This window comes from Alosa sapidissima, chromosome 19 (assembly GCF_018492685.1).
Source record: "Alosa sapidissima isolate fAloSap1 chromosome 19, fAloSap1.pri, whole genome shotgun sequence".
In the NCBI taxonomy this organism is placed as follows: domain Eukaryota; kingdom Metazoa; phylum Chordata; class Actinopteri; order Clupeiformes; family Clupeidae; genus Alosa; species Alosa sapidissima.
Genome location: NC_055975.1, coordinates 17130979 through 17155330, shown reverse-complemented (window position 1 = coordinate 17155330; position 24352 = coordinate 17130979). Strand labels below are relative to the sequence as shown.

Below are 24352 nucleotides of genomic sequence, written 5' to 3'. Positions count from 1 at the left end.
GTGAAAACTGCAGGACGGCCGTCCGCCAGCTCAGGATCTTTCGGCTTTTACAGGCAGCCTTGATGCTATTTTATAAATGCCAGAAGATTTCATCACTGTTGATGCGTGAAAATGAACCAAAAGGAAATGTTTGATCATATCGTGGAGAGTGTCTAGATTGCCTAGATTGCTTACACTGCTCATTTCATCATTTCAGTTCAAGTAAATGATGTAGCAAAATGATTCATTAAAATGTTAAAATGTGAAATGGAAAAATGTTTCCCTATTTGGAAATGTACAAGCTACTCTTTGAGTATACTTAGTGGCACTGAAACATGTTAGGACTGACAAAGTTGTTATAATAATGCCTTTTCACATTCTATTACATTGTTATAAATGTCCTATGATTAAATTTATATGATAAATGTGTTTTTTATGACAGATTATGGATGTTTTATCATATTAATTAGCCTATACAACAGTCTGGTTGCACAAGGATATCCTGGAACAACCCCACTCAAACTCTTCACAGCTAGTAATCACTCTGTATTAGATATCACCATTGAACCACTGTACAACATAAATATCCCGTTCATTTACAGCAAGGGAGCAGGATAGCAGGCAGTGATTTTCCATCATTGCATTTGATAGTTTTGAGTGAGGAAAGGAGCAAATGGAGTTGGAGGAAGTTACAAAGAACATGTAAGTGTACAGGTGAGTGGAGAAATTAATGTGCACACTTGGCTCTAGAGTATTTGTTGCTTAGAGACATTTGATGCTAGCCTAGCCTGGTTAGCACACAGACCTTTTCAATTGTAATTGAGAGTGGATTGGGAAAAGGTTCATTGACTTACGACATCCAGCAGGGGCGTAACTAGCAGTGAAATTAAACTTAAATTTGGTGCATTAAACTCTTATCAAATTGTTTCAGTGCAGCAATCACGTAAACGAAGGTTTTTAATGCAGTTGTTTACTCAATTCTAAAGAAATACACGTCCATGTCGGATTAGCGATTGTGTTTGCGTGCCTGTGTTTTAGAGACATTGGAAATGGGCTTCAATGGCCTCTTGGCCAGATGGACCTGCAGAGCAAATCCCAAATTTGCTAAAGGTTCGTATAGGTATTCCCAGGCTAATTCGATGCTAAAAGTGTAGGGAAAATGAATAGACAAAATTCACAAAATAAACAAAGGAAAATAGTCTGCCATCTTCTGTTGAACTCTGGTTGTCGAACTGCATAAAAACCACATGACAATTAATGGGATTGTGCTCTGCATGTATCGTCTAATTTGCCATTTGGACCAACCATTGAGCCCCAGCTCTGTCTGCCAGTACACTGAGACTGTAATCTCTGTTAATGAAACACTCCAACATAAAAAAAATCAAACAAGTACAGAGCAGTAATGTGCTCTTAGTCTTGTTTCAGTATTTTTAATAGCCAATTAATACTCTAACTATGCTAATGAGAAATCAAGCAGGGTCATTCACCATGTAAGGGACATAAAATGCCTTTCTGAAATTCCAACGTAGCTGCATGACAAAAATGATCTGTTTATTGTGAGCTATCTTTCAAGGCACGGACAACTAAAGACAGATGGGCAACACACAGTAGAGGAGTTCTGTATTCTTTATATATTCTGTATATTTTGTCCTCCTGTGTTCATGGTTTCATCTATTTTCCTTGAGGACAGGTTGTTTGGTAGCACTGGTATAGTCTCCAGTCTAAGAGGCTCCTGTGTGATTTAGTGTCCCCTAAACAACAGTCTGCAGACTCTCTGTTTTACACATTATAGCTGACGGAGCCACTTTGCACCACCCCCCATCCCAATGAGCGGCAGACAACTCTCCATTTCCACCGGCTGATTGGGCTGTCCTGGCCCATGCAAACAACTGTCCATCATAATGTGATCAAATGAGGAAAAGGTGAAGAAAGAGGTGGAAAACTTCAGAGTGGTCCCTGCACCAAGATTCAATTGAATACCAAAGCTATTTATATCCTAATGAGAACGAATCACAGTTTTTTGGTTGTTTCTATTTTACTTGTGTTCTGTTCCCATTACAAAGCAGTGATTGTCTTTAATGTAACAGTCAAAACTGACTTTTTGCATACATATTTATCTAGTAGGTCTACTCTCATTTCATTTGTTAATTTTAAGTTGTTTAAACTGAATTTGTTACACTGAAACACAAAAGTTACTTGATGAGGGATGGTCCTAGCCTGGATGCCATTCCGAACTTAGTCCCGCCCACAACATTTGAGGTCGGGAAGTTCGGTCTGGCATTGCTCCATTGTGGTGGAAGTATGCTCGCCCTATATCAGGTGGACCAATCAAATCAGGCTTTACAATGATGGACAGGTGAGCAACAGCGCCTGGTCTATCACGTCATCTGAGCACGCTTAGATTAGGCTTAGGCTATGTTTGAAACAAAAACGCTGCGGCTAGAAGGATACATGGCTTTTAAGACCCCATATGGAAAATATGGGGTCTTAAAAGCCCATATCATATTCATATTATTTACTGAAAACGATTATTTCTGAAAACTTTGACCAAGATGTGAGAAAACTTGTGGTTTCACTTTCATCAAGGGAAAACAGCGCTGTTGCATTGCAACATGTTCCCTCGTTCGTTTGAAATCTCTGATTGACCACCTGTTCGAGGGATTTGCGACAGCCTTTCCCAGCTGTTTAACATGTTTGTAGCATATCACTGTTCAACAGAATTATTTTTAAAAATGGAGGGGATATAGGAGAAGAAGGATGGTTTGTGTGTTTTCTTCCTACACCTCATGGTAAGCTATTTTGTTGCTCTGATTGGTTAGGTCTATCCAATTGAGTGCAGAGGCATTCCCCCCCTGTATCGATTGAAACACGCCCCATAATTATGTCCCAATGGAGCAGTATCAGACTCATATTCTGACTAGAATTGAGTATGACTACGTCAGGCTAGGATGGTCCCCAGTTTTCTTACAAATCATTGTTTCCAGAAACCCAAAAACTAAGTCTATGTCACAGAGATAGATGGCAGAGGTGGTGGTACGTGGTGATCGTGGTACGTGGTGATCAAACCTTACTGGTAGGCATTATGATGGTCCAGTCAGGAACCCCCATTTGAGAATACATATACAGTAGGACTCTCCAACTCCACTTTCTACTCTGCTGCTGAAGAGCTGAGTCTAGTTTTGAGTGATTGAGTGTGTGTGTGTGTGTGCGTGTGTGTGTGTGTGTGAGAGAGAGAGAGAGAGAGAGAGAGAGGGAGAGAGACAGAAGAGAGACAGAAGAAAGAGACACAGCGAAAGCAAGATGCCATGGTATAGACTCCCACCCCTCCCCCCATCATCTCAAAGCTCTGAAGTTCACTTCACTCCACCCTACCCTACCACCAACTTTCCCACCCATCTGTGCTGACAAATGTGTACTTGAACTCGCCTTTGAGCACAATTTTGAAAACAAACTATTTGAGATGGCTCCCCGAGGGACGATTCATTATGGCCTCTCTCGACGTGCCCTTGACGCGTGCACCTGCGGGCGTACGACAGTAAATAAGACCCCCCTCCTGAAACATGCAGATACGCCTCGGACATTTCTGCTCATCCCTGCATTTCAGGCACCAGTACCCTCACCTGACACTTTTTCTCTCTTCTTCTTCCCCCTTTTTCTTCTCCTTCTCTAACCCTCGTACAATATTGCTGATGCTTGTGTGAATGTTTCCCTTGGACTGCAATTGCATGAGTTCCCCCCCCCCCCCCCACCCCACCCCCATAACTAGGGAAAAGGCAGTTTAGCATATAGTGGAGTCCTGTGTCTGTGTGATAATGATGTTTGTTTGCTAGTCCTCAGGACATCAAGCCCTTCTTCAAACAGCTCCGGCAATTCAGCTAATTCATTGCGCAAATCATAGTTATGTGGAATATTTCAAATGGGAAGGCGCGTGTCCATGACAGACTTGACATTAGCGCCGCATCTGAATGGGGATGATTTTCAACTTCTGTCAAAGTTAATGCGGCAGCTGAAACAGCCAGAGAGCTTAGCTATCAAATGCACTGCAGAATGCATCAGCCAATCAGTCGAGGACAGCTGTCACTTGGCATGAGTGAAGTCAGAAGAGTCGGCCTCTGGCTCACACAGCCAGAGCTGCCACAGCTTCTGTATCAGTTTTATGGAATGCTAGTCTCTATGCCTCTCCCCTGTATATAATCTTTGCTGCTGTTGACATAACCACAAATATGTAGATTTATTTGGAATTATCAACAATATTGAAAAGAGTTAAATAGTAATAACAATATAAACAATAGAGGAAATCAAGGGGGAGTTTGTTTCTGAATCATGGCATGTGGTTGTTTAAGTGTTAATGTTCATTTTAATCAATGAGAAACCGTTTGTTAATTCATAAGGAGATACAGTATGCACCTGTTATGAATAACAAAATTTGCATTACGTTAACATGCTTGTTGTGCTTGCACAGTATGGCTGAGGTATTTTATTTTTACAAATGACGTGTCTTGTCCAGATTGAACACAGCAATGTCAATAGCAACCAATCAGTAACCTGCAATACTTTCATGTCATGTCTTTGGTATCGCCTCAGCTCACTTGGAACCTCAACAGAGGTGATACCAAAAATAGGCAGGCTTGGAATTTCACCATTCTGGGGGCAAGGCCACTTGGCCTTCAGTTGGGCATATTTGGTGGGGGGCACAAAGGCCACATGTCAGGGCACCAAGGCCAAAGTTAACTATACAGTAGTAGCATATAAAAATGATCAAAGTTGTATTTAGCCTATTCACTGCAGTAGACCTGCATCACTGTATGAAACATTACAAAAACATGAAACATGAAGTATTACATAGAACTGTAAATCATCTGATCATCTAATAATTACAGATATCTAGGCTATATATAACATTTATTTTATATTTGGCCTGCTATGAAATCATGTATTGAACAATTTAAGCACAGCTCAGCTTTAAGAAACTCAAATAGCCTAGAGGCATGCTTAGCATTTTGTGATCATTAAGGCTACTTTCACAAACTGCTGTCCTCTAATTTACCAATATATAGGCGATATTTGTAACATTTAGTTTGTATTTGGCCCGTTATGAAATCATGTGGAACAATTTAAAAATATTGTAAAACTTAAAGCCCAAATTTGGAGACATCCATGCATATCGAAATGTACTGCAAATTCAAAACTGGATTACTCTGGAACAGCTAACTGTACAGGTGACTGCTTTACACAGTGTTCGGTAAGGTCTGCTGTTTATTCTGATATATGGTTTGTCATGTGTTAAAAGAAGGTTTCGTGAAGTATTCCACCGAGATGAATGGGTAGGGAGATCATGGACGCAAAACCTTCAGTAGAATGTATGATTAAATCGAATTATATTATTTACTTCTCTCGTCAACCGATCAACACAGCAATTATCGGCTAACATCATTTAAAAGCTGAGAAAAAGCTCTTTATTGTGACATTTGTGATGTCTGTGTGATGATGAGTAGGCTAGGCTACTTCACGAGTAGTTCAACTGAGAAGAATGGGTGAATTTGGACGCACTTTCTTTCTTGCGCTGTCACTTTCCACTGTGTAAAAGACTAAATTAATTTGCGCTGTGAATGCTAAGATTATTTTGACAGGCCACAGGCTAAATAAAAATAGCTATTAGTAGGACGCAAAGCAGAATATTAAAAGAAGGGGGCACCAAGGCCACCGTGGCCTGTAAACCTCTGATTTTCAAAGGGGCATCACGGCCAACGCAAGGGGCTACGACGGCCGTGGCCGCCGTGAAATTCCTACCCTGGTACCAGGTGCCAGGCACCAGTTTTCACTTATGGAAGACCCAAAAAGCGAGTAGAGTCGAGGTGAGTTGCGCTGATACCATGCAGTGGAAAAGGGACTTAAGACATGTCTGACATGAGTTTGCCCAGGACACAGGACATTTGGAGACAAAATAAGCCTCTAGTAATGTTTATTATGTAAAGGTGTTAAGGTATTATGTAAAAGGATATTTTCCAGCAGTCTTGGATTTGGGCAGCAGTCAGATTTGAAAGAACTTTAAACGGCAGTATTTGTCATTTTAATGCAGAGATGAAATGAGTCGATGAATGATTTGGCCCCTATCAGAGGGAGAGTGAGAGAGGGAGTGAGAAGGTAGAGATCAAGCAAGTTATGTGCAGCTCAGAGGAGAATAATTGTTGGGTGATGGATGCAGAGTGACAGTAAGTTGAGGAAATACCAAATCAATGTTTACCCTGACATTTAAAAAGAGAGACAATTATACCCACAAACAAACACACACACACACACACACACACACCCACACACACACACACACACACACACACACACACATTTAGGCTTTATAATTTACCGTCTACAATAACAGTTAACCCAGACTTCAAAGGGCCAAACTGTGGTGAGTTGACTGTCAAACACAATAAATGAAAGAGCAAAATATTTATTTTGCAGCGCACTTTTCAAATCAGGCCAACTTTCACAGAACAATAAGCACTTTCAGTTAAAGAGGAACTATCTGCTACTGCAGCAGACAAGTCATTAATGCTATTTTTTTCATCTATGTATGCTGTTCAATACTGAATAATTAAGCATACCTGTTAATTAAATATTTTATGAGATATTTGAGTGCTTATAGTTAATTTCCATATTCTTTAATTTTCATAATCATAAAACTAATAAAAATATAGCCTACCTATATGTGCAAGGTAAATGTAGTATTTATCACAGATTCACCCTGAGACTACTAGAGTATTCGGTATATTAGGTATACATGAAGGGGTTTTGTAGTTGTGCGAATGTAACCGGCAGACTAACTGCTGTACCAAGTTTGTCCTCCTGTTCTCACCGTAGCTCCTCTCCTATCGGTCACGCCCTCCAGTTAGCTTGCAGGTGGCTATGTACTCATTAGCGTCAATGGCACTTTCTATAAGACCGGCACCGGAGGTGGGCTAGTAAGTGATCCCTAGGCTCCGTACGTCCTCCCTACACTGTGTTCGCTGTGCTGTCACCTATGAAAGTTATGTGCCAATGCTCCTTTTTCACTGCAAACATGTTATTTTAGCCAGCTGTTTTTAAAGTGCAACTGTTTGACAACAGGTATTTGGCTGTGTACCAGACGCTTCCGGGTAGTGTTTTGTTGATCTACCGAAGGTATTTACAAGCACTCTACACCGTAGATGATTGAACTGTATGGTCCTTTTGTAAATGCCTTCACGCACATTCACAGCATTGTCTTTAACGTAGGTCTTGACTGAAAAGACGCCGTGTACGCGCAGGTTGCATGGTCTATTGGGAGATGCGTTAAGGTAACATTGGCTGTATAGCTCAGTAAGGTTTGCCGTGTGGTGTGTGTGTGTGTGTGTGTGTGTGTGTGTGTGTGTGTGTGTGTGTGTGCGTGTGCATGTGTACATATATATGTTTATATGCATGTTTACAGTAACTGGATCTACTATAATGTCATGTTTCGCTGTAAGTCCTTGTGATTTAACTAGCCAATAACCTTTTATTATGTTGTATGTGAGCTATGCTTGTGTGTGATTTTATGTAGGTTTGCGTACTGGAGAGATACCAGGGAGTCCCATTTCCATTCATGTTGAGTGGTGTATTCCTAGAGGTAAAAGGAAACCTTGTTGTATTGTATCTGTATTGGTTTAGGCTGTATTTACCATAAACAATGGATTTTAACTGTTTGTTTACTCCTTTAGAAAGATTGCCACTGCTGCTTTGCCTCCTGTAGATTTAAGTAATTGTAGCTCTTGCCTCATTTTGTTTTCTTTATTTTGTTTTGTCTGTCCGATTGATTTGGTCTAAACATAGGCGTGGCTGTGTTCATTTATCTGCCCTCCGTCGTGGTGTGTCGGCAACAGGTGTGGTATTGGCTGCCCCAGTATTTTGCTGTGGTAATGTGTGATGGTGGTAATGCTAACATCTAGCTTTCTTGACCCAGCCAGTTATTGCCAATAGCAACCATATCTTCCCTTCTCCCCTCCAGAGAAACGGAGTGTTGCAGCTGTTCTGCGGGGCAGGTCACCGGCTCTGAGTCCTCCTCTTCGTGTACTTCACACAGTATTTGTAGTGGTAACGTGCACCTCACTATTTGCAGTGATCACTCTTTGTAGTACCGGTGCCTATGCGAGCGTGTGTGTGTCTGAATAGGCAACAGAATCTGCAGCACGGGTGGTGTGTCGGTCTCACTCCTCTTCCAGGACGGGTAACCTCTCCCGAACAGCTGATTAAATTAACCCTACTTGATTACATGTAATATTCCTGGTGGCAGCCACTACCTTCCTCTTGCTGGCCTATTGTGCCTAATATGTATTGCACTCCATCCTGAGAATCAAACCCAAGACTGACTTTTTTTACTGAATTGCTTGTGAATAAATATTTTTTTTTTCTTTGAAATACCACGTCTCTGTCATTACTTGCTTATCTGTGTGCGAGAGCCCTCTTGTCTAAATCAAGGTGTTGGAGGTCTAGCTAAAATACATCTTGGTGTGAAAGGCCCCAAGTGGCATAGTCGAGCACTCGAGTCAAGACTCTTGTCATCTGACTCCCGTGGACACACAACATAGCCGTGTACTAATGTTCCAGATAAATATGATGTTAGGCTACCCATGAATTACAGTATGCCTGTGTCATGTTAGACATGGGGTGTTGTGACATGATTGGAAAGAAAGTCAGACACACATAAGACATCAGGTTTTCAGTCACATACACATGTGCTGCCTGGAAATACATTATATTCCCTCAAACTACCTGCCTGTCCAGTTAGGCGAGTATGAAGAGTGTGTCACATCCTCTTTTCTTTGGTTTTAACTCCATTTGACTGGCTGCCATGTTATGTAGGAAAGGAACATGTCAATCATCTAGGCCTAGCCTATATATTAAGGCTTAAAGGGCGTGTTCTCATTCAGACTGACTTTGGCTGGTAAAAAGGGACAAAAGAAGTGGGCTAAAGGAGAAATGAGTCTGACATCTCTTGTTCAACATCTCTGTGCAGTTTGCAAATCAGCACATGAAATAGGCAAAACGAACAGGTCCAACAAGTAAATTTATTTTTAGCGATAATAGAATGTGGCAATCTCACAGAGAGTAAATCCTTGGAATTATGATAGGGTGGGGAGCTGGGGTGGACTACCCAGCCCCCCTGCAATGGTGCGGGGATTATTCTGCCCTGTAGTGCACACATTGCATCACAAGTCCAAGCACAACATCATACATCCTCATCCTTGCCCTTTTATAACCTCAGAGAATGTCAATAAATGGCAAAAATGTAGATATTATAATGTGCAAAAGAAATAATCCAGTGTTTTAAATGTATCTATAGATTTGGGGAGCTGGGGTGGACTACCCAGCCCCCCTGCACAATGGTGCAGGGATTATTCTGCCCTGAAGTGCACACACTGCGTCAAAAATATCCATATAAAAATAATATCCACTTATGCTTGAACATGGACCTCCCTCAGTAAGCGTTATCAACCAAATATCCATGTGTCAAGGAACTGAAAGAGTAATCCAGCGCTTCAGATGTATCAATGTTTTGGGGAGCTGGGGTGGACTACCCAGCCCCCCTGCAATGGTGCAGGGATTATTCTGCCCTGAAGTACATTGACTGCCTCAAAAATACATCCATAGGAAATATAATATCCACTTATGCTTGAACATGGGCCTCCTTCAGTAAGTGTAAACAATCAAAAATCCTGATGTCAAGGAGCTGAAAGAGTAATCCAGCGCTTCAGAGGTATCAATGTTTTGGGGAGCTGGGGTGGACTACCCATCCCCCCTGCAATGGTGCAGGGATTATTCTGCCCTGTAGTGCACACATTGCTTTACAGACTCAACTACATAGATCCTTATCCTTGAATATTTATATCCCTCAGTGAAATAGCAATAAATCCAGGTATGAAAAAGTGCAAGAGTAATAATCCAGCATTTCGGGTGTAATGGTTTGGGGAGCTGGGGTGGACTACCCAGCCCCCCTGCAAAGGTGCGGGGATTATTCTGCCCCAGAATGCACCTGTTGCTCAATGAATCCAGCCACTGTAATTTTATACTTCCATATGTGAAAGGCAACTGCATCCATAAAGTGGGGTGAAAGCCCTAATGCAGCCAGTGATGGATGTGCACCAGAAGCTCCTCACTGAAACTGATGGTGCTCACAATGATAGTCTACAGCCCCTATCCGCAGCAGCATGGATTCTTAGTAGAGGAGTCCTGGATGACCAGAAAGATTCATTTGGGGGAGAAAAACTTAGGATGGTCCAAGGTTCCAACCTTCAGCAGATGGTCTGTTCTGCCAATCTGAGAAGCCAAAACATATGTAATTTATCATTTAGCCTTTAAAAAAAAAGGCAATGCAAGTAACTTCACTTAGAGAAGATTTTGAATTAGTATCACACACATCTTACTGCCCTCATAATGCAGTCCCAGACCTGTAGCTGCATCTGTGTCCATAGTTTCCTCAAGGCCAGCAGTGTTGAAAGGCCAACATTGTTCAAGTTGTGAATCTGAGGAGGTTTCTCCATTTCGGTGAGTTGGGGTGAAGTACTCATCTCCAAAACAGTGATGAGCTGATAGCGCTGACACTTTTGGATAGGGGCCTCTATCTTCAGCATCATGGAGATTCTCAGTGGAGGAATCCTGGACAACATTCACTCTTTGAGAAGAGGTTCACAGATGATCTCCTCTCCTGACAATCAGAAGAACCAAACACATATTTTATCCATCTTATTATTTAGGTTTTATGTTGAATATCAAATAAAATCAGTGGGCAACAATCTATTATGGAGTAGATTGTGAATAAGTAGCCTAGCATACTTACTGCTGCCGTAAGGCAGTCTGTGTCTCAGGCCTCTAGCAGGTGGATCTCTGTCAAGAGCTTCTTAATGCCAGCAGTGTTAGAAGGCCAACACTTTCATGTTGTGATTCTGAGAAGGTTTCTTTCTTCACGGGAGCTGGTGTGGACTACCCAGCCCCCTACAGTGGTGCTGGGATTATTCTGCCCTGAAGTACATTGACTGCCTCAAAATACATCCATAGGAAATATAATATCCACTTATGCTTGAACATGGGCCTCCTTCAGTAAGTGTAAACAATCAAAAATCCTGATGTCAAGGAGCTGAAAGAGTAATTCAGCGCTTCAGAGGTATCAAAGTTTTGGGGAGCTGGGGTGGACTACCCAGCCCCCCTGCAATGATGCAGGGATTATTCTGCCCTGTAGTGCACACATTGCATCACAAGTCCAAGCACAACATCATACATCCTCATCCTTGCCCTTTTATAACCTCAGAGAATATCAATAAATGGCAAAAATGTAGATATTATAATGTGCAAAGAAATAATCCAGTGTTTTAAATGTATCTATAGATTTGGGGAGCTGGGGTGGACTACCCAGCCCTCCTACAATGGTGCAGGGATTATTCTGCCCTGAAGTGCACACACTGCGTCAAAAATATCCATATAAAAATAATATCCACTTATGCTTGAACATGGACCTCCCTCAGTAAGCGTTATCAACCAAATATCCATGTGTCAAGGAACTGAAAGAGTAATCCAGCGCTTCAGATGTATCAATGTTTTGGGGAGCTGGGGTGGACTACCCAGCCCCCTGCAATGGTGCAGGGATTATTCTGCCCTGTAGTGCACACATTGCTTTACAGACTCAACTACATAGATCCTTATCCTTGAATATTTATATCCCTCAGTGAAATAGCAATAAATCCAGGTATGAAAAAGTGCAAGAGTAATAATCCAGCATTTCGGGTGTAATGGTTTGGGGAGCTGGGGTGGACTACCCAGCCCCCCTGCAAAGGTGTGGGGATTATTCTGCCCCAGAATGCACCTGTTGCTCAATGAATCCAGCCACTGTAATTTTGTACTTCCATATGTGAAAGGCAAATGCATCCATGAAGTGGGGTGAAAGCCCTAATGCAGCCAGTGATGGATGTGCACCAGAAGCTCCTCACTGAAACTGATGGTGCTCACAATGATGGTCTACAGCCCCTATCCGCAGCAGCATGGATTCTTAGTAGAGGAGTCCTGGATGACCAGGAAGATTCATTTGGGGGAGAAAAACTTAGGATGGTCCAAGGTTCCAACCTTCAGCAGATGGTCTGTTCTGCCAATCTGAGAAGCCAAAACATATGTAATTTATCATTTAGCCTTAAAAAAAAATGCAATGCAAGCAACTTCACTTAGAGAAGATTTTGAATTAGTATCACACACATCTTACTGCCCTCATAATGCAGTCCCAGACCTGTAGCTGCATCTGTGTCCATAGTTTCCTCAAGGCCAGCAGTGTTGGAAGGTCAACATTGTTCAAGTTGTGAATCTGAGGAGGTTTCTCCCTTTCGGTGAGTTGGGGTGAAGTACTCATCTCCAAAACAGTGATGAGCTGATAGCGCTGACACTTTTGGATAGGGGCCTCTATCTTCAGCATCATGGAGATTCTCAGTGGAGGAATCCTGGACAACATTCACTCTTGGAGAAGAGGTTCTCAGATGATCTCCTCTCCTGACAATCAGAAGAACCAAACACATATTTTATCCATCTTATTATTTAGGTTTTATGTTGAATATCAAATAAAATCAGTGGGCAACAATCTATTATGGAGTAGATTGTGAACAAGTAGCCTAGCATACTTACTGCTGCCGTAAGGCAGTCTGTGTCTCAGGCCTCTAGCAGGTGGATCTCTGTCAATAGCTTCTTAAGGCCAGCAGTGTTGGAAGGCCAACACTTTCATGTTGTGATTCTGAGAAGGTTTCTTTCTTCACGGGAGCTGGTGTGGACTACCCAGCCCCCTACAGTGGTGCTGGGATTATTCTGCCCTGAAGTACATTGACTGCCTCAAAAATACATCCATAGGAAATATAATATCCACTTATGCTTGAACATGGGCCTCCTTCAGTAAGTGTAAACAATCAAAAATCCTGATGTCAAGGAGCTGAAAGAGTAATCCAGTGCTTCAGAGGTATCAAAGTTTTGGGGAGCTGGGGTGGACTACCCAGCCCCCCTGCAATGGTGCAGGGATTATTCTGCCCTGTAGTGCACACATTGCATCACAAGTCCAAGCACAACATCATACATCCTCATCCTTGCCCTTTTATAACCTCAGAGAATATCAATAAATGGCAAAAATGCAGATATTATAATGTGTGGAATAATCCAGTGTTTTAAATGTATCTATAGATTTGGGGAGCTGGGGTGGACTACCCAGCCCTCCTACAATGGTGCAGGGATTATTCTGCCCTGAAGTGCACACACTGCGTCAAAAATATCCATATAAAAATAATATCCACTTATGCTTGAACATGGACCTCCCTCAGTAAGCGTTATCAACCAAATATCCATGTGTCAAGGAACTGAAAGGGTAATCCAGCGCTTCAGATGTATCAATGTTTTGGGGAGCTGGGGTGGACTACCCAGCCCCCCTGCAATGGTGCAGGGATTATTCTGCCCTGTAGTGCACACATTGCATCACAAGTCCAAGCACAACATCATACATCCTCATCCTTGCCCTTTTATAACCTCAGAGAATATCAATAAATGGCAAAAATGCAGATATTATAATGTGCAAAAGAAATAATCCAGTATTTTAAATGTATCTATAGATTTGGGGAGCTGGGGTGGACTACCCAGCCCCCTGCAATGGTGCAGGGATTATTCTGCCCTGTAGTGCACACACTGCTTTACAGACTCAACTACATAGATCCTTATCCTTGAAAATGTATATCCCTCGGTGAAATAGCAATAAATCCAGGTATGAAAAAGTGCAAGAGTAATAATCCAGCATTTTGGGTGTAATGGTTTGGGGAGCTGGGGTGGACTACCCAGCCCCCCTGCAAAGGTGCGGGGATTATTCTGCCCCAGAATGCACCTGTTGCTCAATGAATCCAGCCACTGTAATTTTGTACTCCCATATGTGAAAGGCACCTGCATCCATGAAGCTGTGGTGAAAGCCCTTTTACAGCCAGTGATGAATGTGCACCAGAAGCTCCTCACTGAAGTTGATGGTGGTCACAATGATGGTCTACAGCCCCTATCCACAGCAGCATGGAGATTCTTAGTAGAGGAATCCTGGACGACCAGGAAGATTCACATGGGGAAGAAAAGTTCTCAGGCTGGCCCAGGGTTACAGCCTTCAATTGATGGTCTGTTCCCTTGACAATCTGAGAAGTAAACAAATATGTATTTGATCATTTAGGCTTCAAGTTAAGAAAAAAGAAAATCAATGGCTAGCAACCTCACTCAGAGTAGATTGTGAATCAGTATCAAACACACCTTACTGCTCACCCCATGGAGTCCATGTCTCTGGCCTGTAGTAGTTGAATCTCTGTTCATAGTAGCTTACTCAAGGCCAGCAGGCTTGGGAGGCCAACACTTCCATGATGTGATTCTGAGAGGGATTCTGTCTTTTGGGGAGCTGGAGTGGACTACCCAGCCCCCCTACAGTGGTGCAGGGGTTATTCTGCCCTGAAGTGCACTCACTGCCTCAAATATACATCCATAGGAAATATAATATCCACTTATGCTTGAACATGGACCTCCTTCAGTAAGTGTAAACAATCAAAAATCCTGGTGTCAAGGAGCTGAACGAGTAATCCAGCGCTTCAGATGTATCAACGGTTTGGGTAGCTGGGGTGGACTACCCAGCCCCCTGCAATGGTGCAGGGATTATTCTGCCCTGGTGTGCACAACATTGCTTTACAGATACAGCCAATTAATAACAAACATCCCTTTATACTTAGCTTTCACTTTGTTGTATAAATCGAGTTGTTGAAATTGAATTCAATTAAATACAGAATAAAAAGCCATCATAATCCATATGTAGAACCAAATGTACATCCATAGCTGGGGTGAACTACCCAACTCTCCTGCCATTTGCAGGGATTATATTTTGCCCTATTGTGCAAACATAGAGGCTAGTGATCATTCCCATTCTTGAAAACCTCAATGCCTCCAGGTGTCTCAGAACTTCATACACTGTCAGCAGGGTCACAGAGAAATCCAGTCACTTATTCACCCCTGTATAGCTGCTTCAGGCAGACGACAGCAGAGCAACTGCAGTTTGCTGAGGAGCTTTTCAGTGAAGTAATGATGACATCCATCAGGCTGATCATCCAACGAGATGCAAGGTCCCAACTGAAAATAATCGTTTTTTTTTCTTGTCAGAACGGTTTTGAGGAAAAGGAACTCACTCCATAAAAAGAGATACTAATGCTGATGTAGGCCTATGTAAGAATTCAACTAGCAAAAGAAAATCTGGCAGTCTGTTTTTAAATTGCATTCCTTACCAACAAATAGAAATGTTATAATTGTATTCAAATAAATCAGTTCCCTGAATATATTATGCAAAAATCAACCACTAACCTACTTTTAGCACTTGGAGAAACATCCCTGTCTCTGTTATATTATGAAAAGAGACATGCATTTTTCAAATGAAAATTGGATGACTGACAAAATAGATCTAGTCAGTTACCTTAGTTACCTTAGAATTCCTTTATGACAACTCTGACTTTCATGTCACTAAAAATGAAGAGGTAATAAAGAGGTGACACTCATCAATGACCTCATTGGAATGTTCAAAACCTTTGAAATTCCATCCCAGTGACATAGACATTGCATTTGAACAAGTTATCCATTTCTGCCAAAATGTCTTTATGTATTGTTTCACTTAGTCAAAATCCATCCAGGTTAATACATTCTGATACATAGTATAGGCCTTTAAGCACAGCAACTGGCCTTGCTTACAAGCACCCCCATACTTATGTTAGTTGGTAACTCAGAATGACCTATAAATCCATGATGATTATAATTATTTTGCCTTATTTAGCCTTATTGAGTACTTAATATAGTGGCCTATCTTGTTTAAAATGATATTCTGTCCCAGATTTGGATATCTAAGCCCTTATAATATTTAAGCAGACTCAGACTCCAGCTGGTCCAAAATGTTGCAGCCAGATTACTGACTGGATCTAAGAAACGTGACCACATTTCACCTGTGTTGGCTAAACTGCACTGGCTTCCTGTGGAACAAAGAATTAATTTCAAAATTCTTCTGTTTGTTTTCAAAGCTTTACATGGTTTAGCACCTCAGTATTTATGTGATCTTTTAATTCCTTACTGTCCTCCTAGACCTCTCCGATCATCTTCCCAGTGTCTACTATAATAGCCTTCCTGATGTTGTGAAAACCTGCCCCACTATTAGTAGTTTTAAATCCAACCTAAAGACCTACCTCTTCTCCCTAGCTTTTAACACTCCCTGACTCCCTCACCTCTCCCTTTTTTTTAATATGTTTATATGTATGTATATGTATATGTATTATTATTATTATTATTATTATTATTATTATTATTATTATTATTTTATGTAAAGCATAAATAATAAGTATATATAGTGCTAAGTGCTATATAAGTAAATTTGACTCGACTTGACTTGACTTGACTAATATGTAAGCAAACTGATGATATTCTTTCACATTTCCTCCACTTACAGTAGTATTTCTGTTGATCATATCCAGCATCACAGTTCTTCAGATTTCAGTTCACCAGGGGTAATCATATCTTTGATGTGTGCCTCTGCAAACATGGAGCTCACTTTGGCCATGCAGGAGCAAACACAGTTCCTCCTTCTCTCCTCACAGTCCTGCTATAAAATGAGGCACTTCATGCCCAAATGAGCCACAGAAGCACATTGCCGTGGCGACATGTACATAGAATTCATTTGTGACATCTTAACATTCCATGTCACTGACTGGTCACAGCAATGCCACATGTGATGGATTTGGAAAGTGAATAGTTGGGATTTATTCAAAGGCATGAGTATGTAGCCAAGAGGATAAACAACTATGCTCTATATTGAACTCTGTTATTGTTTGTTTTTATCCAACAATTTGTTAAAAGATGATAGGCTATAATTTTGAAAAACTGTCATTCAGGATGTTTTTATTTTTTCATTAATGTCACTAACAAATACATTTTGTTAAGATTCCAACAAAAGCATCTCTGGCTGTCAAGCAACCCATCTGTATAAACAGTTAAATATTGCAAAGCTGTCACAAAAACAAATCAAGACCTCTGGAACTTGTTAAATATTACTTGCACAAGTGCTGTCTGAACAGACCCTGTAAGATGAGACTAACAGAGCCAAGCTAAGCAAAGTTAGCTGGTAAATGGTAATTTCAACTGCTGCTGTGGTTAGAGAAAGGGAGACTCAAACATCTTCCTAATACACTGCTAATGTCCTTTGTCCAGCCTTTGCTTTGAACATTTATAAGGAAAAAACAGTCAGAGAGATGTGATAACTCTTCATATATGGGCCTATTCTCTCTCAAAACCATTTAACTGGTATGTGGTATCAATCTATGATAGCAATATATCTTACAGTAACATATGGATGATAAACATGCTGGTCGCTCTTCACACTACTACAGTGAATTGTAGTTGTAATTTGGGAATGCACCACATTACTGCCTTTTTGGCGTGATCCAGGCAACTAGATGCTAATCAGCCCTTAGCAAACTTTGGATAGAGTTGAACTGTCTGTAATGAAAACACAGATCCTGCTGTGGAAGGGCCACCAACTGTTGGATGTGTGGGGCGATGACTCCGACAGGTAATTAACTAGATGTACCGCAGAGCAGTACAAAATATGACCGCCGCCCAGTCCAGCACATTTTTTCCACAAAAATAAATCACGCTGAAAGGCCTATATGATTCTAACTGTCTCACTAAATTGCATTATCCACACTCAATTCTCACTGGTATCTGCTAGACAAGAAGTACCAAAACATGATTAGTTCATAGATTTCACATGTAAAATTCATTTTATACAACCCCACCCCCATCTTGCCTGTTCATAATTCTGAGAAATTCTTCAATTGTGTGCGTGTGTGTGTGTGTGTGTGTGTGTGTGTGTGTGTGTGTGTGTGTGTGTGTGTGTGTGTGTGTGTGTGTGCGTGCTTGTGTGTTTGCCTGCGTATGTGTGCATGCATGTGCATGCATGCGTACATATGTCTACTGTGTGAGTATGTGTCATACGTATGATTACTGTGAATGTATGTGTGTGCGTGTGTATCTGTTTATGCACATGTGTGCACATGGAATGGGTTAACATGACCCCTGGAGGTAAACATACGGAAAAAATTGGTCATCCTAGGCCCTACGGTTCTCAAAATATTCACAGAAAACTGTATCTGCCCTACCCTCCTTTCGGGGGGTCCAGTACAGCGGGGGGGGCTACAGATCAAAACAAAAAACGATGGTTCCATGCTATCCATGTGGGGTTACATGCCCACCAAGTTTCGTGTACCCCGGGCTTTCAGTGTCCCAGGAATCCTTGACAGAAATTTGGACATGCGAAAAAGAAAAAAAAAAAATCTGACTAAACCTATATGACACACACACACACACACACACACACACACACACACACACACACACACACTGTCTGTGAAGGGTGATGGAGTCCACAGACATGTATGAGAGAGGTGTTGTGTGGATTTTAGTGTGTGATGGCTCGGGATTGGTTGAGTGGGTAGGGGTGCTGTCACTTAACATGTAGCGCTCTGATTTGCCTGGAGGCCAGCCCCTGAGCTAAGGTGAATTAGCACAGCTCTCCACTTTCTAACCAAGGCTGGGATCAATACACACACACCACACCCATTAGCAAAAAGTGTGTGTGTGTGTGTGTGTGTGTGTGTGTGTGTGTGTGTGTGTGTGTGTGTGTGTATGTGTGTGTGTGTGTGTGTGTGTGTGTGTGTGTGTCCATGTGTCAGGCTCCACAGTGGATAGGTCTGTGTGTGCGAACGTATGTGTGCATCATGGACAATATATTTAAATATGCATTATGATTATAATGATGATCCTAACTATTTGGTGGGGATCACATGGGGAAACCAAAGTGGCAGCAGAAAAGAGTAACACAATGCTCAGACCATAATAATTCAACTATTGTTGAAAATTCTATCTCATTGCTAAGTGATTTCAAATACTCATTCCTTTACAATGGAAAGAAATGTCCCACCCCTGTAAAAACTTTTACTGCTTTGATTGGTCAGAATGTCTTCTGTGTCCTTAGAATAGGCTACATCAAACTGACATTGATGAGCCCCATGCTTCATTCTGACAGTTTAACCAATTTAAATGCTCAGCTGTTTGTCACTAGCCTGGAGCCTGGTGGTAACTTGATGGCCTTTTGGGCCCCCACCGTCGACTTCAAGGCAGCACTGCCACTGTCGACTTCAAGGCACCTAACCCTAACCTTGACCCTAACCATACTCTAACCCTTGACTAACGCTAGCGCCTTCCACGCAGCGCTGCCTTGAAGTCGATGGTGAGGGGCCCAAAAGACCATAGATCCTGGTGGTACCAACCGTTCTCCTGCCATTCCTATAGCAAACAATACAAAATCTGCCACTTGCTGCAGGTCAGTGTGATGTCCGCCTTACAGTATGTGCATAACCTGTAATGTTTAAGGGTTTCTAAAACCTGCTTGAAAATAGATGCCTCTGATTTTCATTGCTCCTCTGCAGCAACATGACTTACATCATGATCTAACATGGTTTCCATTCTTTCTGTACACTTGGCATACTTTGTCGTTTTATTTACATCAATGGTATTTAGTGAATATATAATACAGATATTATTATACACATTTCACATTTTTCACATTTTATTGACATTATAAAAATGAATTAGTGAAGAAGCAATTTCTATTAATTCTTCAATAAAAGAGACTCCAGTGACTAAACCCTTCTTTTATCAGGCATCTGATCCCTGATTTAGGCATAAATCAATCAGTGTGTGTATCAGAGTTAAGTATTTAGGCTACATACTTAAAAAACAGCCATGACTAGCAACAAAATGAGTGTGTGTGTGTGTGTGTGTGTGTGTGTGTGTGTGTGTGTGTGTGTGTGTGTGTGTGTGTGTGTGTGTGTGTGTGTGCGCGCACGCGCGTGCCTGTGTGCGTGTATGTCTAGTGTATGTATAATGTATGTGTGCATGTGCATTGCAATACAGAACAGTGCTGCCAACAAGCATTTCAAGCACATTTACTGTGTATTACAGTATTCATATTCCTTTGTTTATATAATGACAAGTGGATAATGTCATAAGATTTTTTAAAGGTTAATTATGCCACACAAGGAATGATTTTATTGCATTATATGTAGATTATTGCATCAAAGGCTTGTACTGTATTGTACATTCTCTGCAGTTATGTATTACATTCTCTGCAGTATGTATATTTCTGTATTTAAAGTATGTCTATGTCTGCATGGAAAAATAAAAAAACGAAATTTCAATTCTTTGTATGACCAGTGCATGTAAAGAAACTGACAATAAAGCCGACTTGACTTGACTTGACTTATTAGATTTCTGTGCATGGAAGATTGAGTCTGCCGAAACCAATAACATGGGTGCAAATTACCCAGGAATAAATAATCTGTACTATTCCACACATCTACTGTAGGATCTGAGTTATTTTTAACTTGTCATTATGCAGTTATCATACACTGTATAATTTATTATACAATTATAAATATCAATAAGAAAACAAAAATACAACCAACTGCCTGTAATAACAGAGGCAAATTGACCTTGTCTCCCTGTTTGTGTTTGTGCTAAAGATTTCCACTTATTGTACCGACTATGACTGAGAGTTCAAAAAGTTAAATGTGACAGAGAAAAAGCATTACCCAATCTGAATGATCTTAGCATACATATTTTTGGAATGCTACCCTGGGGAGAAGCATATTTCCATGTGGGTTATTGGGATCAGAGACATAGTGTGGAGTAGGCCTTTGTAGGATTTAATCCCCCCCCCCCAACACACACACACACCATGCCTTTTAGCTTTTTTTCTGCCTCAAATCTCCACATTTCTTTGACAGCAGAGGGAGGTGATTTGTCTGGTTCTGGGGAAAGACAGTGTGCAACAGACTGTGTGATACTGCAGAGGATGGGCAATCTTCTACCCACACTACTTTAGCTCTGGTGAGCTCGGCTCACCTATACCAACACTACACACTTGCAGAGTGACCTTGGTGGAACAAAGCAGCCTAGGCAGGTGAGAGAAACCATTTGGTGCTTTAGACCAAGGGAGGAGAAAGTCAGTCCCTTAATGAGCAGCCACAGCTTTTAAATCTATTCATTGGTTCCCACACTAGGTAAGATGTCCAGAATAGGACAAGGTGTTAATAATTTAGGGAGGAAGGTAGACTTGTACCTCACTTAATGTGCATAAATCTCAATAACTATATCCATGAAACATTATGGTGCTGGATGACAAGGCCTTATCAAAAGAATGAAATCTCATACATGTATTTCACCTGTTCATAATATGACAGTAGTGTCATCCATCAAGCTATCATATTAACAACTCTATCGATATGATGAAAATTTCAATACAGATCTGGGTGTTCAGATCAACAAGAGTTCAGAGCCATTATTGAAACTCGATTAATCTATAAGGGCACTTATTATGAAATAGGCTAATTTGGTCCAATTAATATCACACTTAAAATCAATATTATTATCTTGTGATCAGCATCACTTTCAATCAAATCAGAATTGCACACTCAGAATAGGTTATGTGAGCAGGATGAGTCCAGGTGAGAGAAGTGAGCCATGAAATATGATGCTGCTTGATGATTTTCTATTTCTATTCTGTATCTCTCTCTCTCTCTCTCTCTCACTCTCTCTCTGATGACCATGGGGAACACGAACAGAGGGCTGAATTATTACATCCTCGTTGCAGCCTCTCACGCCTCGCGGGCCTTATAAATCCACAGTTTTGCTTTCCTCTCTCTCTCTCTCTCTCTCTCTCTCTCTCTCTCTCTCTCTGTGTCTCAGTCTTGGCATGCATGCGTCAGCTGGACCAAGCGCTCCTACGTCAGAGCTCAAGGTCGCAGCAGTCTCTAACCTCACGCGCGCCACAGCCACAGTGGAGGGAATCACAATCATTTCCTTGGCCCCACCTCACCGACGTCATGGCAACCTTCCTTTATTTACCATCCTTTTGCCTCATCAATAATGTATAGCTGTTGCAATAAGGTTTGCACACACACACAGACACACACACACACACACACACACACACACACACACACACACACACACACACACACACACACACACACACACACACACACACCCTTACTCATACATGCTAATAAACACAGGACATACAGTATGCAGCCACTTGACGGTAGGGAATGCTTTACATTATATATATACACTACCGGTCAAAAGTTTGGGGTCACTTTCAAATTTCCATTCCACTCCATTATAGACCAGCTGAGATCAGTTGCATTGTTTTTGCATTGAAGAGTAGACAGGACAGGATCCATAGGGCATGTTGTTGGACGACTTTGCTGAAGTAGTTGAGAGACTGCTTCCTCATCAAGAGGAGAAAAAGAGTCCAACGATGCCATCATGCCAACACAAGGCAAAGCCCTCCTCATAGGTTCATCAAACTGAGCACTTATTTTAACTTTTTCAATGAAAAATGTTGCAGTCATCTGCTGACAGTGAAGTAGCTGATGGTGGTGGTGGAGGATTGAGAAGAGACTTGAAAGTGGAAAAAAGTTTTCTACTGTCAGTGGCGCTCTCAATCTTGCTCTGATAGAATGTCTTTTTTGCAAGTGTAACAGTGGATGAAAAAGATGATAGCACAGACTGGTAGTTACTGAGATCATTTCCATCTCTGGATTTACACCATTTCCTCTCAGCAGCTCTAAGTTCCTTTCATACTGAGCGTATACTGTTTGTCAGCCATGGATGACGAGGTTTAGAATGAGTGGGTCTTGTGGAAAGAGGACATGCTGCATTCAGACAAGATGCCAGTGTAGAGCAAAGAGTCTCTGTAGAGTCATTAACTTCAAGTGAGGAGAATGAACTCAAAGTAGGTAAAGCAGATGTTACTAATGTTGCAATATGGTCGCTTGAGAGGCCTCTGAGGTCATGCCGGAATGAAATTGTCGGAGGAGGAGCTGCTGGGTTATCCAGGAGATGCACAGAGAATCTAATGAAGTAATGATGCGATACATGTAGTGATGGATTTATCAAAACGTTGTCTGTTGTACAGTTACGTAGAAGAAGAATATTAAGATCCTTACAAGCCTTCTGAGTAGGAGGACTGTGTACACGGAGGAGAGTAAGGACAGGAAGTCAACTGAAGATGAGTCATCCAAATGAATATAAAAATACTAATCTGATATCATTTTAAAAGGCTAACTGAGAAAACATTGGAGAACCCTTTTGAAATTTTTGTAAGCAGCACATAATGTAATCTGAAAACTGCTGCCCTGATTAAAAAAAAACAATGCAACTGGTATTCTGTCTCTAATGTAGTGGAATGGAAATTTCTAAGTGACCCCAAACTTTTGACCGGTAGTGTATACAAATCAAGGAAGTAACTGCTGTGAACAGTGGTGTGTAAAGAGTGCATTCCTACACAATGTTTATTCAGAAACTATACAACATTCAACATACAAATACAAACATATCATATCATATATCATATCATATAGTCAGTAAGATCTATGGAGACCACAACTAAAGTGTTAATACACATGAACAGCAGCGGCTCTCATAGGATGCAGGTCATTAAAAAGGCCAACCGACGGCAGTGAGGAAGCTGAAGAGGACAGGTCTGAGCGATTAACATCCTCAACTCCTTTTACAGGCATGTGGTGGAGAGCATGCTGACATCATGCATCACCGCGTGGAACTGCAGCTGCTCGCTGGCAGAGAAGCAGGAGCGGCAGTGGCTAGTCAACTCTCCACAGAGGAGCATCGGCTGCAGCTTACCACCCTTGTCAGACATTTACACCAGCAGATGCAAAGACAGACCTGCCTGCATCATGGGAGATGCCACCCACCCTATGAACTGTTTACCCGTCTTCCCTCACGCAACAGGCTGTGCAGCATCCAGGCGAGGACCTCCAGGTTGAAGAGTTTCTTCCCGGACACTGTAAGACAGGTGAACTGTTGACACTGCCAGGCCCTGAATGTTTTGCACTTTACTGTAACTATTGCAATTTAACTGCTGCTACTTCAATGCTGCTGTCCTAGTATTTTTAGTGTCTCTGGTATTTTTAATATTGCTTACTTATTTATTCATTTATTTTAATTTATTTGATTGTATTTTTAGCCAATCTATTCCTGATCTGAGACTGAGAACTGAGTACTGTATTTCGCTCAACATGTTACATGAATAATGTAACTTTCTCTACAAGAAAGGGCAGAGCAGGCTGTACTTCCTGAGGAGGCTGCGCTCCTTCAATGTGTGCAGCAAGCTCCTTAGAATGTTCTACCAGTCTGTTGTTGCCAGCGTCCTCTTCTATGCAGTGGTATGTTGGGG

General features: G+C 41.5%; 1 long non-coding RNA gene across 7 annotated transcripts; it reads right to left on the bottom strand.

The window, feature by feature from the left end:
• Window positions 1–9021: 9021 nt before the first annotated feature.
• On the bottom strand, window positions 9022–16644 carry LOC121692838. 7 transcript variants are annotated; one of them, XR_006025350.1, is made up of 7 exons: window positions 16482–16644; window positions 14269–15129; window positions 12634–14156; window positions 12214–12501; window positions 10811–12114; window positions 10391–10678; window positions 9022–10290 (listed from the first exon to the last, which is right to left on the bottom strand). It is a non-coding gene; the product is annotated as an uncharacterized LOC121692838 (long non-coding RNA). The 7 variants fall into 7 exon arrangements; XR_006025352.1 differs by having other exon boundaries at window positions 10422–10678; XR_006025351.1 differs by having other exon boundaries at window positions 12245–12501.
• Window positions 16645–24352: the final 7708 nt, after the last annotated feature.